The sequence below is a fragment of the Phaseolus vulgaris genome, chromosome 8 (assembly GCF_000499845.2).
Source record: "Phaseolus vulgaris cultivar G19833 chromosome 8, P. vulgaris v2.0, whole genome shotgun sequence".
In the NCBI taxonomy this organism is placed as follows: domain Eukaryota; kingdom Viridiplantae; phylum Streptophyta; class Magnoliopsida; order Fabales; family Fabaceae; genus Phaseolus; species Phaseolus vulgaris.
In genome coordinates, this window is record NC_023752.2 from 11399432 (window position 1) to 11418676 (window position 19245).

The following is a 19245-nucleotide window of genomic DNA, read 5'->3' on the forward strand; positions in this document are numbered from 1 at the left end:
ATCATTCATTTTGAATCTTAAGTATTCAAAACAAAATATAATCACTCAATTGTTCCTTAAAACTTTATACATAATAATACATTAGATGTAAACAAAGTCACATGGTAAATTTAACCATTATCCATTCACTTAATCAACTACTTTAAGCATGATAAGATTTTTAACACTCACTACTACACTTAATCAATCATCCCCAAGATAATTGATTAAATGCACATGTCTCCACCAAACTTGCTCAAAATAATTTATTACTTACTCAGTGAACTAGCATGTTACCAAGTAGAAAAATTGTTCATACAATTAATATTTTTATTCTATGTGAGTACCCATCACTCACATAATTTGAACTGAATGATTCTTATTCACATACAATTCAACTAACCATAGATCATGAACTTTGATATCAAGCTTTTGCATACTCTTTATGGAACAAGGATAAAGCAGGTTGCATAACAAATGGCTAGAAGATCACCATCTAAATCAGGGGTTGCTTTTAAAACTATTGAACCTATTCAGACATATTCCCAATGTAAAATGAAGAATCTATGAGAACTTTTTATGACTGTTGTTAGTCATCTACCATAATAAATATCACGGTGGCATACTTGTAATTTTGGAAAGACTTATTATGCGAGTTGTAGATTGAACCAACTACGTTCACTTCTCTTCTTCCACGATGCTATAACATTCTTCCTCTTGCTCCAACATTCTTCTTTTTCCGTGGTGCTCCAACATTCTTCTTCTTCTTTCGTGGTGCTCCAACATTATTCCTCTTCCGTTGTGCTCCTCCATCTTTCAATCTTTCATGGTCCTCTTGCTTTCAATCATTCGTGGTAGTCGTTAAACATGTAAGTTTTCTTCCATGATTTTAATTTTCCACATACTAGGGTTTTGTTAGCTGGTTTTACTTTGGTTGTTTGCATTTAGGTTTTTGTTGGATTATTTGATGTTTAAAGTAAAATGCGTTGGATGTGAAAGTTTTGTTTAGCTTTACTCTTCTCATGTTAGGGTTTCGTTCCTGCTTTGTTGTTAACAACAAATAGTTTAAAGATTTTGTTAATCTATGGAACCAATTTGATTATTTTATTTTTGATGTTGTGAATAGTAGAAGTGGGGTAGTAGGAATTAGTACATTGTCCGAGCTTAGGAGTTTTCTCTTTTGTTGCAGACCAATTTCTCTTGAAATAATAGGTATTTTATAGGTATTGTATACTGACCTAGTTTAGAGAGTCTGGAGAGAGAGAGTCTCCGGTGAAGTATGGCGGAAGTGAAGTTCTTCTTCACAAACTTTTCTCATGAGTACGTGGAGAGAGACATGTGGACGATTTTTCAGATGTGGGGGAGGGTGAGCGATGTTTTCATTTCAAGAAGGTTAGATTCTGGTAAACGACGCTTTGGGTTCGTGAGTTTTCAAGGAGTGTTGGATGTTCGTGTTCTAGAAAGGAAGCTAGACGCTATCTGGATAGGTCTTTGGAAGTTGCGGGTAAATATACCTAAGTTTAGCAGGAGGGAACCAAATAGGCCAGAGGTGGGAGATGGTAGGAGAATGGAACTTGCTAAGAAGGTTTGGAGGCAGAAGGATCATCAAAGAACCTTTGCTCAGGTGGTTAGGGATGGCCACGAGTCTGATGCTCAGAAGGTTCTGGACGCCAACATGGTTTGCGTTCAAGTTGCGGTGGATTCTACAAAGTGGCTGGAGGATTGCTTCGTAGTTTGAGCTCAAAAATGTGCAGTCTATTAAGGAAAGTTTTATTCTAAGCGGTGCAAGCTCTGTGAAGTTGAGGTCACTAGGGGAGAAGTTCGTGTTGCTGTCATGTAAAGAAGCGGGTTTCTTAGAGAAGTTAGTTGCAGAAAGTAAAGATTGGTTAGACGGGATTTTCGAGTCTATTGTCCCTTGGGACGATAGCTTTGTGGTAGGAGAAAAATTTGTTTGGGTCCGCTGCAGAGGTATCCCGTTGGCGGTGTGGAGTAGCCAATGTTTCGAATTCATTGGGTCTCTAGTCGGTTCGTTAGTTGAGGTTGACGACGCTACGATAACAAGGGAGGTTGTTGAGTTCGTTCGATTGCGTGTCAAAATCCCGGTAGGGAGAGACGTGAAAATGGTAAAGCAAGTGCAAATTAATGGTATTTTATGCACCGTTTCTTTTGAAGAAGAGTTCGAGGTCCCGACAGATATGCAGCAGTTCTATGATCATCATTGGGGAGTAGCTTGTGAGGAGGGATCCGAGGCAAGTTTGGATGTATTTGGAGGAGCTGGATCCGTCAACTCTTTCTTCTCAGAGCTTGGTGAAGGGTTTGAATCAAAGGACGGAGAAGAAAAAACGGTTCAGTTCCCAGCGGGGTTGAAGGTTTGTCTGTTAGGTGGTGAAGGTGGCGCATGCAAAAATAATCATTGCGGAAAAAAATTTAGTTCAGATGGAGTAGGTGGCGCATGCAGCCCTAATTCTGGTGGGGTTTTTTCGTCATTTCTGGGGAATGAGGAGAGCAATAAGTGTAGTGGGGCCCAGTTAGGTGGTTGTGGAAAAAGGGAGTTGCATTTTAATGACGCATTAATTAATCAGAAGTGGTCTGATGACCTAATTTGTGTTGGGCCTATTCTGGCCTGTACTACCAGATGGTCGTAAGGCCGACTAGACCGGATAGACGACAAAACCGACTAGACGACAACAGGCGAAGCTAAACGCGTAATTAAGCATAAACAACCCAACTTAAATGGTAAGCACGGTTAAGACTCAATTGGTCCTTCGTTTGGACCCTAAAGCAAGCCCACAGCGGCCATAGCCCACCTAGAGCAGTATAAATAGCAGAAGAGGCACATCACCCAAGGTAACTATTCACTCCCCACTCTTCTGGTACTTACCTCTCGGTCTGACTTGATCGTCGGAGTGTCTTCGCAGGTACTCCCCCATCGTGTCCAAGCTGAAGATCCAGTCGGAAGAAGACCAACCGGAAGACCAACCGGAAGGCCGACAAGACGAGAAGAACGACACGACATCATCAGAAGAAGTGTTCTGCAGGGTCAGATCTTGTAGGAACATGAAGACCAACCGGAAGGCCGACAAGACGAGAAGAACGACACGACATCATCAGAAGAAGTGTTCTGCAGGGTCAGATCTTGTAGGAACATTTTGGCGCCCACCGTGGGGCCGAGAACACTAACCCCACGAATTATCCGCATGGTGACTACGAGGAACATGACGGGTAACGATAGGAATGCACAAGAAGAAACCAGCCGTCCGGACTCTATGACGTTAATCTTGAAGATGCAGCAGGAAATGGAAGCTTTGAGGAAGGAGAATGCTCAGATGAAAGAAAAGCTTGCTAAGAAGCCGGAAATACCGGAAGCTATGGATAATATCCCCTCAAGAGATCATGCGAACACGGATACACATGAGGCCGGGAGCTTGTATCAAGAAAACGTAAGGCCGACCTCAAATAATGTGCTAAACACGGCGCCTAGAAGAAGTCCCTTCACTGAAACCATCCTTGAAGTCCCCTTGCCGGGAACCTGGAACAACCCCACGTTGGACAAGTATGATGGGTCCACGGATCCGGATGAGCATGTAAATGCGTACCTGACACAGGTCGGCTTGCATACGGCTGAAGACGCGTTGTGGTGCCGAATATTCCCCACCTCACTTAAGGGGGCAGCCTTGAGCTGGTTTACTCGACTGCCAGCTCAATCCATAGATTGCTTCGACACACTTGCGGCTAAGTTTGGAGCACAGTTCACTACCAGCCGACCACACCACCTCACCTCGATCGCCTTAGTGAATATTCGGCAAGAGAAGTCGGAGACCTTGAGGGCCTTCATGAACAGATTCAGCAAAACAGCGTTAGACATACGAAACCTAAGTCCCGAAGTGGCGATGCACCACATGGTGACTGCGCTGAAGCCGGGACCATTCTCGGACAGTTTATGCATGCAACCGGCCGCAACATTGGATGAGTTGCGCCAAAGAGCCACCAAATACATGCAGCTGGAGGAATTGAAAGAGTTTCGGAGTAGAGCTCAGGCGCCCGACGAACCTGAGAGGAGGAGAGACAGAAGCAGGCCAACACATTTTGGGAAGCCCAGAGACTTACCCAGGGGACCACGTTTCAACCGTTACACCCCCTTGACTGCCGAAAGGTCAAAGGTCTTAGAGGAAGCTCTCAATGCAGATCTCCTGAAGGCACCAAGCAGGACTCCTACTCCGTTAAGTGTCGACCAAACCAAGCATTGTCGATACCACCGCAATTTTGGGCACACAACAGAAGATTGTTGGGCACTGAAGGATAAAATTGAAGAGCTCATCCAAGCTGGTCATCTGCGACGCTTTGTCCAGACAAGCCGAGAGGAGAGGAAAAACGAAGTTGATCTGGAAAAGAGAGAAGGGCGTAGGGACACGCAGGCAAACGAGCAGAGAGGCCGAAGAGGCCGGGACGGCCGAGAAGGACGAGGAGCAAGAGATCATCGAAGAACCATGCCGGTACGGGGAGTCATAAACACAATCGCCGGAGGTTTCGCGGGAGGAGGAACTACATCATCCTCCCGAAAAAGACACCTTCGGGCGGTCAGTTCGGTGTACTCCATCAGCAGAAGCAACAGGAGAAGCCTGCCTCCCATGCTTTTCACGGATTCGGACTTCAGAAACATAAACCCGAAGCACGATGACCCTATGGTAGTCACCATCGAGGTAGCCAACTTTGTCATCATGAAAACTCTGATAGATCAAGGGAGCTCTGTGGATATCTTGTATTGGAAGACCTTCCGAAAGATGGGCATATCTGACGACGACATTGTCCAGTATGATGAACAAATCATTGGCTTCGCGGGGCAGAGAGTCAACACCAAAGGATACATTGACCTGGACACCAAATTTGGAGAAGGAAATCGAGACTGTCGGACGATCAAAATCAGATACCTGCTTGTCGACGCCGAAACTTCTTACAATATTTTGATCGGGCGATCCTCTCTCAACAAATTGGGAGCTATAGTCTCGACACCTCACCTGGCCATGAAGTTCCCGGCCGACAACCCGAGTAGGGGCCGAGAGGTGGTCACTCTCCATGCCGACCAAAAAACTGCTAGAGAATGTTACGCGGCAAGTTTGAAGATTCTGCCACCGCGAACACCCACCCGGAGGGCCGAGGTTCATCATATATCCTTGAGTGATGACTTGGATCCAAGACCTAATGACGAACCCCAAGTGGAACCCAAGGAAGAGGTGGTGCCATGCCGAGTGGGCCGAGCAGGTCAGAATACTCGTTTGGGATCAACCTTAGGAGAAGAGGGAAAGAACATTATCACAGCTGTCCTATACAAAAACACAGACTTGTTCGCATGGTCGGCAGCCGACATGCCGGGAATAGATCCTCGCATAATCTCGCACAAACTATCAGTCTGTAAGGAGGCTAGGTCGGTAGCCCAGAAGAAGAGAAAGTTCGTGGGAGAAAAAGGACGGATAGTCGAAGAGGAAACCAGGAAACTACTGGATGCTAGGTTTATCCGAGAAGTGCATTACACCACGTGGTTGGCAAACATCGTCCTGGTGCAGAAGAACAATGGAAAGTGGTGAATGTGCACTGATTACACCCATCTTAATAGGGCATGTCCAAAAGATGCATATCCATTGCCAAGCATTGACCGGCTGGTAGATGGCGCAGCCGGTCACAAAGTGTTAAGTTTTCTTGATGCATACTCTGGGTACAACCAAATACGCATGAATCCGGCAGACCGAGAGAAGACAGCCTTCATTACCGACAAAGCCAATTTTTGCTATGAGGTCATGCCTTTCGGCCTGAAGAATGCTGGAGCCACCTATCAGAGGCTCATGGACCAGATGTTCCGAGATCAGATAGGAAGGACCATGGAGGTATATGTTGACGACATAATTGTAAAATCCGATAGCGTGGAACAACACGCCAACGACTTGGCCGAGGTCTTCCAGCAGATAAGAAAGTATAACATGCGCCTTAACCCAGAGAAATGCGTATTTGGAGTCGAAGGAGGCAAGTTCCTAGGCTTTATGCTGACAAGCCGAGGAATCGAGGCGAATCCGGACAAGTGTCGGGCCTTGGAAACCATGAGAAGCCCGGAAAACCTGAAAGAAGTTCAGCGGCTGGTGGGAAGACTGACGTCCTTGTCCAGATTTATGCCTAGATTAGCGGATAAGATCAGACCAATCTTGAGGCTCACGAAGAAAGCAGAGAAGTTCACATGGAGTGAAGGTTGCGAAGAAGCTTTTCAAACGGTAAAAAAGGCGTTGGCCGAACCGCCTATTCTAAGCAAACCCGTCCATGGGATCCCTCTACTGGTCTACCTGGCCGTGTCACCGGAAGCCGTAAGTGCCGCCATAGTACAAGGCACGAAAGAACAAAAACCAGTCTACTTCATTAGCCGAGTACTACAGGATGCGGAAACCCGGTATCAAATGATCGAGAAGGTAGCTCTAGCCCTCGTCCATGCCTCCAGAAGGCTACGACAATATTTCCAAAGTCACGAGGTTATAGTGCGAACCGACTTCCCCATCAATAAGATTTTGCAAAAACCCGAGTTGGCCGGAAGAATGATTGGCTGGTCAGTCGAGTTGTCCGAATTCAGCATTAAATACGAACCACAAGGACCTATCAAGTCCCAATGCTTGGCAGACTTCACTTCAGAGTTACAGCAATGCCAAGAACCTGAAACCATATGGGTCTTGCATGTCGATGGCTCCTCAAGTAAGAAGGGTGGGGGAGCCGGAATTGTTCTGGAAGGGCCAAAAAATATACAGATTGAGTAATCTTTGCGTTTTGGTTTCCCTACTTCGAACAATCAAGCAGAATATGAAGCGCTCATAGCCGGACTGTTGCTGGCAAAAGATGTGGGAGCTCAGAAGGTGGAATGTCATACGGACTCACAACTCATGGTCGAGCATGTCAATGGGAACTACCAAATCAAAGATCCTCTGCTCCTGAAATACTACCACAGAGTGGTTAACATCATCAGTCAGTTTCAAAACGTCAAGATAAATCATGTGAAACGACAAGAAAACCTGAGGGCCGACACCCTGTCCAAACTGGCAACCGCTAGGACGAAAGGCTGACACGCCTCTGTCATTCAGCAGATCTTATCGGCTCCGTCGGTCCCCATCGGGGAATGCATGGTCACCGAAAAAGGAGAAGACGACTGGGTGTCCGACATGAAGAAAGCTGTCAAGGACCGTGAAGAAGGGAAGGACGGCCATGACTTACACCTATCTAGGAAAGCGTCACGATTTGTTATAATAGGAGAAGACTTGTACAAGCGAGGATTCTCAACCCCTTTACTCAAATGTGTGTCGAAAGTAGAAGCCGAATATATTCTGCAAGAATTACACCAAGGGGCGTGCGGGTTACATTCTGGGGCCCGAACAATGGCGACGAGAGTCCTGAGGGCCGGTTACTATTGGCCTACGCTAAGAACAGATTGCACCAACTTTGTGAAAAAATGTGTAAGTTGTCAAGAGCATGGTCCGCTAATCCAGCCACACCCTCACAACCTGCAAAGCATCAATTCTCCCTGGCCTTTTGCCCTGTGGGGAATGGACATAATAGGTCCCTTCCCCCAGGCAACCGGGCAAAGGAAGTTTCTACTGGTCGCAGTGGATTACTTTACAAAGTGGATTGAGGCGGAACCCCTTGCAAACATCACAGCTAGGCAAGTCCAGAACTTTGTATGGAAAGACATCATCTGCAGGTTCGGAATCCCGCACACCATCATCACGGACAATGGGAGACAATTTACTGATCGCAAGTTGGCCGAATTCTATGAAAGCCTGGGCGTCCAGCACAAGACAAGTTCAGTGGAGCACCCGCAAACCAATGGCCAAGCCGAATCTGCCAACAAAGTCATCCTGAATGAACTAAAGAAAAGACTTGGCAGTGCCAAAGGTAAATGGGTAGAGGAGCTCGTAGAAGTTCTCTGGGCATACCGGTGTACCCCCCACTCGGCAACTGGGGAAACCTCGTACAATCTCACCTACGGCACAGACGCCATGCTGCCGGTTGAGGTCGGAGAGCCGACAATCCGAAGAGAACTCCACAGTTTGAAGATGAATGAAGAGTGTCTAAGAGCGGAGTTGGATTTGCTCCAGGAAGCACGCGACAGGGCCAAGATAAGAGAACAAGCTTGCAAGCAGATGGCTGCGAGAAGATACAATTCAAAGACAAAACCAAGAGCCTTCCAAGAAGGAGACCTGGTCTGGAGAATGAAAGGGGAAGCTCGCAGGATCCCAGCAGAAGGAAAGTTCAATGCAAACTGGGAGGGTCCCTTCAAGGTCAGAGAAAATCTCCAGAACGGCGCATATCGCCTAGAACACTTGGATGGCAGGGAAGTTCCCAGGACGTGGAACGCGAGCCATTTGAAAATATATATCAGTTAACATGTATTATAGGTGTACTCTTTCCTACCTTCGATCTTTTTTCCCAGAGGGCTATCCCGAGGGTTTTTGATTGAAGAAGGTTTTAACGAGGCACCACAATCAATGAAATCATGTTTATCACTCAAAATCCTATGGCAAATCATTAATACAAGAATCAATAAAAACCTCTCGGCCAAGGAAGAATTCACCCAAGTGAATCCCTGCCGAGAGTACAAGAAAAACCTCTCGGCCAAGGAAGAATTCACCCAAGTGAATCCCTGCCGAGAGTACAATAAAAACCTCTCGGCCAAGGAAGAATTCACCCAAGTGAATCCCTGCCGAGAGTACAATAAAAACCTCTCGGCCAAGGAAGAATTCACCCAAGTGAATCCCTGCCGAGAGCACAAGAAAAACCTCTCGGCCAAGGAAGAATTCACCCAAGTGAATCCCTGCCGAGAGTACAAGAAAAACCTCTCGGCCAAGGAAGAATTCACCCAAGTGAATCCCTGCCGAGAGTATAATAAAAACCTCTCGGCCAAGGAAGAATTCACCCAAGTGAATCCCTGCCGACCGAGAGTGCAATAAAAACCTCTCGGCCAAGGAAGAATTCACTCAAGTGAATCCCTGCCGAGAGTACAATAAAAACCTCCCGGCCAAGGAAGAATTCACTCAAGTGAATCCCTGCCGAGAGTACAATAAAAACCTCTCGGCCAAGGAAGAATTCACCCAAGTGAATCCCTGCCAACCGAGAGTGCAATAAAAACCTCTCGGCCAAGGAAGAATTCACTCAAGTGAATCCCTGCCGAGAGTACAATAAAAACCTCCCGGCCAAGGAAGAATTCACTCAAGTGAATCCCTGCCGAGAGTACAAGAAAAACCTCTCGGCCAAGGAAGAATTCACCCAAGTGAATCCCTGCCGACCGAGAGTGCAATAAAGACCTCTCGACCAAGAGGGTTCACGATAAACCTCTCGGCCAAGGAAGAATTCACTAAAGTGAATCCCTGCCGACCGAGAGTGCAATAAAAACCTCTCGGCCAAGGAAGAATTCACTCAAGTGAATCCCTGCCGACCGAGAGTGCAATAAAAACCTCTCGGCCAAGGAAGAATTCACCCAAGTGAATCCCTGCCGACCGAGAGTACAATAAAGACCTCTCGACCAAGAGGGTTCACGATAAACCTCTCGGCCAAGGAAGAATTCACCCAAGTGAATCCCTGCCGACCGAGAGTGCAATGAAAACCTCTCGGCCAAGACAGTTCAAAAGAAAAACCTCTTGGCAAAGAATTCACTCAAGTGAATCCCTGCCGACCGAGAGTGCAATAAAAACCTCTCGGCCAAGAGAGTTCAAAAGAAAAACCTCCCGGCCAAGGAAGAATTCACTCAAGTGAATCCCTGCCGCGAGTACAAGAAAAACCTCTCGGCCAAGGAAGAATTCACCCAAGTGAATCCCTGCTGACCGAGAGTACAATAAAGACCTCTCGACCAAGAGGGTTCACGATAAACCTCTCGGCCAAGGAAGAATTCACCCAAGTGAATCCCTGCCGACCGAGAGTACAATAAAGACCTCTCGACCAAGAGGGTTCACGATAAACCTCTCGGCCAAGGAAGAATTCACCCAAGTGAATCCCTGCCGACCGAGAGTGCAATGAAAACCTCTCGGCCAAGAAAGTTCAAAAGAAAAACCTCTTGGCCAAGGAAGAATTCACTCAAGTGAATCCCTGCCGACCGAGAGTGCAATAAAAACCTCTCGGCCAAGAAAGTCTCAGAAAGTCAAACAAGTAACGTATACGAGAAGTGAGTGAAAGACGACATTCAAATTATGAAATTCTCATTCATGGTATTCAAAAGAAACTGGCTACGCCGTATCGATTACACAAAAGACGGGGTCACGACTTTACAAAAAATAACAATTAAACGCGACCCATGCATAGAGGAACAAACTAGCTATCGGGCTCTAGGTGTTCGACCTCTGAAGCTGTCGGGGGAGCTAGCACTTGAGGTGAGCTTGGGATTTGATCTAGCGGCATGAGTTGGCCTTCGTAGAAGTCCTTGTCAACATCAAATTTCCCTTCATCCAAGGGAACATTATAGAAAAAGGCTGCTTGTCGAAGGGCTTTCTTAAAGCCAAGTTCATGCTCCTCCATGACGCTATCTTCGGCCACCTCTAGTTCCTTCAGCAGCTTCTTTATCTTCTCTTCGGCTCGATGGTTGGTATGGGCCATGTCCAAGAGGCTTTCCTTTAAGCCCTTCACTTCGTTATCAGCCTTCTCGGCAACCTCTCTACCAGCCCTCTCGGCCAGTTCGGACTTCTCTTTCCACATCGCCACCTCAGTCTCTAGAGCTTCCTTCTGAGCCACAAGTGTAGCATTCTCGGTCAACTTTGTTTTCAAGCTGGCCGAGGACTCATTCAGCTTAGTTCGGAGTCCCTCCACCTCGGCTGCATTTTTGTCCCTCTTCATCAAATCGGACGCCATCCGTTTGCCGAGTACCAAGGTCCTAGAACACAACTCCATGAAGGCGTCATGAACTTGAGCATGGCGTGCCGACAGATACGCATCTTGCTGGTAAGGATTCAGCATGATGCTCACCTTCTCGGCCACATTAAGATCGTGTCCAAGAAAGTCAGGCCCACTTGAACCCGGTCTCCCAAGCAATCGGCCCCTCTTAGGAGACCTTCCAGATGAAGAGCGCTCCCCATGGCGCCGAGAAGACTTGCCACGATCCTTGCCATGGTCTTCTTTTCGTTTCTTTGGGTTGGTCGGGCGGTCGACTTCGGCAGCTGGCACTATAGTAATGGGGATAACAGCCTCGGCATTCGGTGTACCCGATCCTCCCGGTGTATCCCCCCTCGCGACCATCTGTGCTTGCCGCTTCAGGCGAAGCTCTCGAAAATAATCTTTTTTTCCACCTGGCGGCACCAAACTTGCCATTATACCTGAAGGACGAAAGCAAAGTTAGTCATAGTAAAATGCACAAAAAGACGAGTAAAAACACATACCATCAACATCAACACATCTATCAGGGGACAAGTAGGCACGGACGAGGGACCGGGTTGGAATCTTGCGAGGAAGTTGGTCCAACACCGATAACACTTCCAAGTCGTCATCGGTCATCAGGGACCTCGGCCATAAATTGAAACGTGCCGGATCCTTCGTCCAATAAAAAGGAAACTTAGGTGTCTCACCATCAAAGAAAAACTGCCGTCCCCCCTCCTCAATGACAACCTTAAAGAAACCTGTTTTAAAGTTCTTATAAGATGTCGTATAAGGAGCGAAAAGGCTATTTTTTGTTTGGCCGACAAGGGATAACCAACATATTCGGTCACCCGGCCTAGTGCCAAAGAAATGCAGAAAAGACCTAGCTGTCGGCCTAAGACTCAACACATCGCAAAGCAACCGAAAGGCCTGGAGTGCTGCCCAGCTATTCGGGTGCAGTTGCGTGGGGGCTACATTTAAAACACGCAGCACCTCCATGGAAAAACTATCAAGGGGAAAGCGGATATGCATATCCGAAAACAAACAAGAATAGAAATAAAAAAAGTCCTTTCGCCCTTCCCCCCTTCCCAAGCAAACAGTCTCAAACTCTCGACACCTACGAAGAGCGAAAGCACCACTAGGCACACCATCTAACACAATATCTACGCTATCTACAAAATCCTGAAGCAACGAAACTTTGGTAAAGATAGAAAAGAACTCACGAACGCTACTATGTACCCATTTATACTCGGCCTCTCGGGTTTCCTCCCCTGCGTACCCACTCAATGACAACGACTCTGCGGGTTGTTCACTTTCCCGACTCAAAGGGCCGACAGCCCGAGAAGAGCCTTCGGCATTCTCGGCATCTATGACAGGGATATCATCAGCCAATGGCCTCTCCCTATCAGACCCCCTAGACACAGAAGGACATGAGGCAGCAGCCGAAAGAAGAGACATTGTTACCTCCAGGAAACTCTTCAACCAATACACAAGGAACGAAGGAATATCACTCGGTTGTCGGACTCTCAGAGCTAGTTCATGAATCACGTGAAGAAATCGGAGCCCACTGCCACTCCTATTTATAGGTGAGAAAAACGAGAAGGCGAAGCGTCACAACGAATGCCCACCGTTGGATCCACATGCAATGAACGCGTGAGATCCTACCCAGCGGTCACATCCCACAGTACCACGTGCACGTGCCTCGAGTATAAGCCAGTGTACTCAACCTCAACAAACTGAAGGCTCACGGCAATTCGACTCTACGTTACATTTTAGCCAACTCACTTGAGCCTGGGGGGCATATGTACTACCAGATGGCCGTAAGGCCGACTAGACCGGATAGACGACAAAACCGACTAGACGACAACAGGCGAAGCTAAATGCGTAATTAAGCATAAACAACCCAACTTAAATGGTAAGCACGGTTAAGACTCAATTGGGCCTTCGTTTGGACCCTAAAGCAGGCCCACAGCGGCCATAGCCCACCTAGAGCAGTATAAATAGCAGAAGAGGCACATCACCCAAGGTAACTATTCACTCCCCACTCTTCTGGTACTTAGCTCTCGGTCTGACTTGATCGTCGGAGTGTCTTCGCAGGTACTCCCCCCATCGTGTCCAAGCTGAAGATCCAGTCGGAAGAAGACCAACCGGAAGACCAACCGGAAGGCCGACAAGACGAGAAGAACGACACGACATCATCAGAAGAAGTGTTCTGCAGGGTCAGATCTTGTAGGAACATGGCCCAAGAAAGAGTCGCAGCTAGGGTTGACTCTTCACTAGGGGCGGCGGCGGCTACCATGTACGTCTTCTCAGGGGAAGTTGCAGATCAGGAGGTGACGCAAGGAGTGGCGGTTTGCGACGGCACCGACAGCACCAGCGGTTCCGACGCCTCCGACGAGGACGCGCAACACAATGGCGGGTTCAGGTCGTCTTCCATGGACGTTTACGAAGCGACAATAACCAACGGCGGAGTCTTATACATGGATTTGTGTGCGGCGACGGGTGGTGACCAGTTAGCTACGCCGGTTTCGGCGCTGGGTGTCGCTGCCACCATTGGTGACGACAGCTTGGGGCGGAACGGTGATGAGCTTCGGTGCGAGGGCACAAGGGTGATTAATGGGAGGGATGACGGGGCGTTTCTGCAGTACGGTGACGCGGTGGAGGATGGACGAAGAAGTTTTAATGGGAGCAGCAATGCGGTTTTAATTTCTAGTACGTCAAACAGTGGTGACAGTCATAAGGTTGATGGTAGACTTGCTAGTTGCGTATTTAACCAAGCACCTATGGTCAACGCTAGAGGAACAGGTTCACAAGCTGGTGTACAAATGGTAATAGGGAAGGTTTCTCGAACCCTGTTTTTGGAACTGAATGCTAAATCTAGCCGTGAGGCCGTGTCCCCTCTCAGCAAGAGCGGCGACAGTGCTGGTAAAAACGGTTCTAGGTTTAATTGGCTGAAAAATGAAAATTTAGAAGTTATTAGAGTGTGGAGCATAGGAAAGGAACTTGGGTTTACCTTTAATGGAGAGGAGGAACTTGTTATCAGCAAGTTAAAGTTTTTAGAAAATCGTGACAGTGGTAAGCAGAAGGTTGTTAGGAGGGAGAGCAGTGTTTCAGATGATGAAGATTGTTAGTCTGAACATAAGGGGGTTAGGAGGGAGTCTTAAACGAAAATATATTAGAGACTTGATCAACAAAGAACAAGTGGACATGATTTGTTTACAAGAGACAAAGTGTACTGAGATTAGTAAGGAGAATGGTTTCCTGTTGTGGGGATCTAATGATATCGGTTGGATTGAGGTTGGTGCTAGTAATAACGCAGGAGGGATCATTACTATGTGGAGAAATAGTCTATTTCAACTCGTCAACTCCTTTAGGGGTAATAGTTTCTCTGTTGTAGAAGGGGTGTGGAAAGGTGGTGGAGGGGTTCAGGTTATGATAGTGAACGTCTACAATCCTAATTCGTTGAGGGAAAAGAAGACGCTTTGGGAAGAAATTGGTGAATTCAGACGACGTCAGAATAATAGGTTGTGGTGTGTACTTGGAGACTTTAATTCTGTTCGAAGACAAGAGGAGAGAATGAGTGTTTTCTCAGTGTCTGATTATAGCAGGGACATCAGGGGATTTAATGATTTTATTGAAGAGTCTGAACTCTTGGATGTGTCGTTGGTCGGTAGAAAGTTTACGTGGTACAAGCCGAATGGGTCAGTTAAAAGTAGAATTGACAGGGTCTTGGTGTCCAGGGACTGGTTGGATGCGTGGCCGGAATGCAAACAATTCGTCTTAAGTAGAACGGTTTCTGATCATTGTGCCTTAGTGTTTAAGGACTCGATAGTGGACTGGGGACCGAAGCCGTTTAGAAGCTTGGATGTGTGGCAGGGTGATAGTAGTTTTGAAGCTTTTGTCAGGAACAAGTGGCACAGTTACGAGGTGCAGGGAGGAGGTATGTTTGTCTTTAAAGAAAAATTGAAAAAGTTGAAGGCTGATTTAAAAATCTGGAATAGGGAGGTCTTCGGGTTTGTGAACCTTGCAGGGGACAAAATGCTCAAGAAAATACAAGAGTTGGATGAAAGAGACAATGAAGGGGGCCTTGATGCGCATGGAAGGGAGGAGAGGCGGGTGTTGCTGGCAGATCATAGTCGGTTTCTGTTTAAGCAAGAAGCCATTCTGAGGCAGAAAGCCCGACATCAGTGGCTGGAATATGGAGACCTTAATACAAGGTATTTCCATTCGGTTGTCAAGTGGAGGAGGGCGAGAAATGGTTTAAATGGAGTTTTTGTGGACGATCTTTGGATTGATGATAAAGAGGTGGTGAAGGATAAGGTTAGGAGTTTTTTTAAATCTCGGTTTGACGGAGTTGATGGGGTTACCGTCAAGCTGGATAATGTCCAGTTTGACTCAGTTTCTAGGGAGGAAAATAGAATGTTGGTTGAAAATATATCTAAAGAAGAAGTTAAATTTGTTGTGTGGAGCTATGAAAGTTCGAAGAGCCCTGGTCCGGATGGTTTTAACTTTGTCATTTTAAAGTTCTGTTGGGAGATTTTAAAAGAGGATGTTTTGAAGGCTGTGAACGAGTTTGCAGATAGAGGCAGGTGGCCCAGAGGGTCAAACGCGTCTTTCATATGTTTGGTGCCAAAGGTTGACAACCCGCAGCAGCTAAGCGACTTCAGACCTATCTCTCTGGTAGGTTGTTTATACAAAATCGTTTCAAAGGTTTTGTCTCTTAGACTGAAGAAGGTGATGGGTAAGTTGATTGATATTAGGCAATCTGCTTTCCTGGAAGGAAGGGGCCTGTTGGATAGTGTCCTCGTTGCTAATGAGGTTTTAGAGGAGGTGAAGCGGAGGAAGAAGAGTTGTGTTTACTTTAAAGTGGATTACGAAAAGGCGTATGACTCTATAAGCTGGGAGTTCTTATTTTATATGCTTGGAAGGTTAGGTTTCTGTGAAAAATGGATTGGATGGATTAAATCATGCTTGCAATCTTCCTCTGTGACAGTGCTTGTAAATGGGAGCCCTACTTCGGAGTTCTACTCTAAGAGGGGGTTACGTCAAGGCGACCCTCTTGCGCCTTTCCTGTTTCTTATTGTGGGGGAAGGGTTGGCAGGTGTTGTAAGGAAAGCTGTAGAGAAGAATTTAGTGGAAAGTCTGGAGGTTGGGGTTAAAAAGGTAAAGGTAAACATGCTTCAGTATGCGGATGATACTCTGTTTTTATGTGAAGCGAATTTTAAATCGGTCTGCAATTTGAAGGTTATTCTGCACTGTTTTGAATTAGCCTCTGGTTTGAAGGTTAATTTCTCAAAAAGTAGTATTAGAGGGGTGGGGGTTGATCATATTGTGATTCAGCAGTATGTTGCAATCCTTAATTGTGAAGTGATGAAAATTCCCTTCAAATATCTGGGGTTGCTCGTGGGGGGAGTCACAAGCGAGTCTCGTTTTGGGATGGTGTATTAGAAAGAGTTAAGAGCAGGTTGGGTAGATGGAAAGGCATATTTCTCTCGTTGGCAGGAAGAGTGTGTCTTATTAAGTCGGTGCTTTCTGCCATTCCGTTGTTTTATCTATCCATGTACAAACTGCCTGGTGCTGTGTTAAAGGAGTTTGAAAAGGTACAGAGAAGGTTTTTGTGGGGATGGGGAGATGAAGGAAGGAAAGTAGCCTGGGTCTCATGGAGAAAGGTGTGTGAGCCTAGAGAAACTGGTGGTCTTGGAATTTTGAATTTAAGACTTTTCAATGCGGCACTGCTGGGAAAGTGGATTTGGCGTCTGCAGACTGAGAAGGATGGTCTGTGGAAAGAAATTCTTGAATCTAAATACGGAGGTTGGAGAAATTTGCAAGAACAAAGGAGTAATGCTAAGGATTCCAGTTGGTGGAAAGACTTGAAGGGGGTTTGGGGGATGGAGGATGGAGGATTTGAGGATTGGGGTAAATCCTTTGAGAATTGTTGCGAGTGGAGAGTGGGAGACGAGAAAGATATTTTGTTTCGGAAAGATGTTTGGGTGGGCAATGAAGATCTGAAAAGTAAATTCCCAAGATTGTTCTCTTTGTGTGGTAATAAAGAAGGTAGTTTACAGTCTTGTGGGGAGTGGGTTAATGATAGATGGGAGTGGAAGTTAATTTGGAGGAGAGGTCTGTTTGATCGGGAAATATACCAGGAAGTCCAGCTGTTACAAGAAGTGCATGGAAAGACCCCTATCATGAATTCTGTAGATAGTCAAGTTTGGAAGGCTGGTAAGGATAGTGGTTTCTCGGTAAAATCTGTCTATGCTCTTTTAAGATGCCCTGTGGAGGGAAAAAGTGAATTTGTCTTCCTCTGGAAGACTACTGCTTTGCCCTCAACACAGATTATCGCTTGGAGGGTGTTGATTAATTCGATTGCCACAAAAGCTAACTTGGAGAGGCGTGGGGTTTTGGTGGATACCGATTTATGTAGTTTTTGCAGGATGGCTGTGGAGTCGACAAAACACATGTTTTTTTATTGCAGGATTGCCTGGTTAGTCTAGAATCAGTGTTATACATGGTTAGGGATTGCATCGGTTGACCATGTTGTCCCAACAACTCACTTCTTGCATTTTAATTTGCTAAATGCTCCTGTCCAGGTTAATGTAGTCTGGAATTGTGTTTGGATTGCTGTAGTTAGTGAATTATGGAAGCACAGGAATAAACATATATTCCAAAGAGGGGTGATCGATCCTTCGGAAGTGTTCACTTTGGCACAATTAAAGGCTTGGTCTTGGGTAACTTCTAAAACTGTTTCTGCAAGTTTTACTTACTCTGAGTGGTGCATTGATCCTAGAGCTTGTATGTTTTCAATAAAGTGAGCTTTTATAAGAGTTACTCCTTCGGTTGGGTTGTTTGTTGTTCTAAGCTTCTGTTGTTCTTTTTGCCCCTTGTTGTGGGTGCAAAAAGATTGTATTGAGTTTGGTTTTGAGTCTATTTGGGTTTGTACGGGTTAGATTTTATTTTGTACAGGTTAGTTTTGATTTTGTATGGGTTAGTTTTTGAAATTGTACGGGCTGTACGGGTTTTTTAGTGGTAGATTTGTTTGTCTCCCTCTATCTGCTGGTTTGGGAGACCAGAGAAATTGTCTCATTTTTTAGATATGTATAAGGGTTGAACCACCCCTTAAGTGGTCCCTGTTATTCAATCTTTATTGCTGATAAAAAAAAATGGTATTGTATACTGAACAATAGGTTGCCTACATTCTCTTCATAATAATTAATATGTATTACATATCATATTAGTGAGCTAATGTTATAAACTATTTTCATAGTTGTTTGACAGACATATGTTATTGAAGTTTGATTATGATTTTGAATTACTAATTACTACCCTGCAAAGTTGTTTTTGAAGGTTTTGGTAAAAAGTGACTTAAGTTATCTGATGTGGACACCTAATTAAAGCCAAACACAAATTCAAGAATTTGTATAACACACAAGAATCAATTCCACTCTTTAAATGACAATTATACCATGAAAATCACAGTCTACTAGCTAAAAAATTGATTTTCTCATTATTGTTCAGGAGGTCTCGATCACTTTTGACATGTAGGGAGATAGAAATCCTTGTTGTTATTAGTGTCTTGTTTTTGTTTTATGTGCTTGGTTCTTATCCTTGTGGTTTTATATTTGTACTTTGCTTATATAATATCTCAATTTTAAAATCATGAAATTATGTACAAATTAAAATTGGTGAATGGTGACGTAGTTTTCTTTTTCTTTTAACATGTTTATGTTATTACTTTCAACTCAAAAATGCAATTTCAACACAAAATTTATTGAAAATTCTTATTATTACTTTTCTATATAACAATCTTATTAGCACGAGATTTTTTTCGTGAACATATTTGGTGCATTCCGCAGTAGTTAGAATTACATGAATCATAAGATTCGAATCTAAACATAGATTTTCCGATTCACAAATGAAGTTCAATCGTTCTAGATCTTGAATGGTTACATGAATTGAATAAATTGTAGGATTCATGATTAAGATAATCACAAAACAATCACACGTTTATGACAAGAAACATTATCAGAAGAAGGACATGAAGAAAGTAAAAGGAAAGAACGAAGAGAAGATAATAGAATCGGTAGAGAACAAAAACTTAACGGTGAAGAAAATTGGAGACGAAAAACGCATAGAAAACTAAAAGAAGATTGAAGAAGAAGAGTGGAGAAGAAGAAGAGGTTGTACCTTTACTTTTGATAAAATAATTTTATTGTGAACTAGTTTTAATATTCTTTTCTTAAACTTTTACTAGTATAAATTTTTAATTTGTTTGAAAAAACAAAAGCAATTTTCGAAAAGATGTATATGCACATTTAACCTTTATTATATTCTAAGTTTTTATTTATAAAAAATTGACATATAATAATAAAAATGATGCAGGAATATCATTAGATGTCTAATAAGAGG

General features: G+C 45.0%; 1 long non-coding RNA gene across 1 annotated transcript; it reads left to right on the top strand.

Moving 5' to 3' along the window:
* Positions 1-555: 555 nt before the first annotated feature.
* Positions 556-19058, top strand: LOC137825959 (uncharacterized). The gene is made up of 2 exons (XR_011083387.1): positions 556-848; positions 18807-19058. It is a non-coding gene; the product is annotated as an uncharacterized lncRNA (long non-coding RNA).
* The last annotated feature ends 187 nt before the right edge of the window (positions 19059-19245 follow it).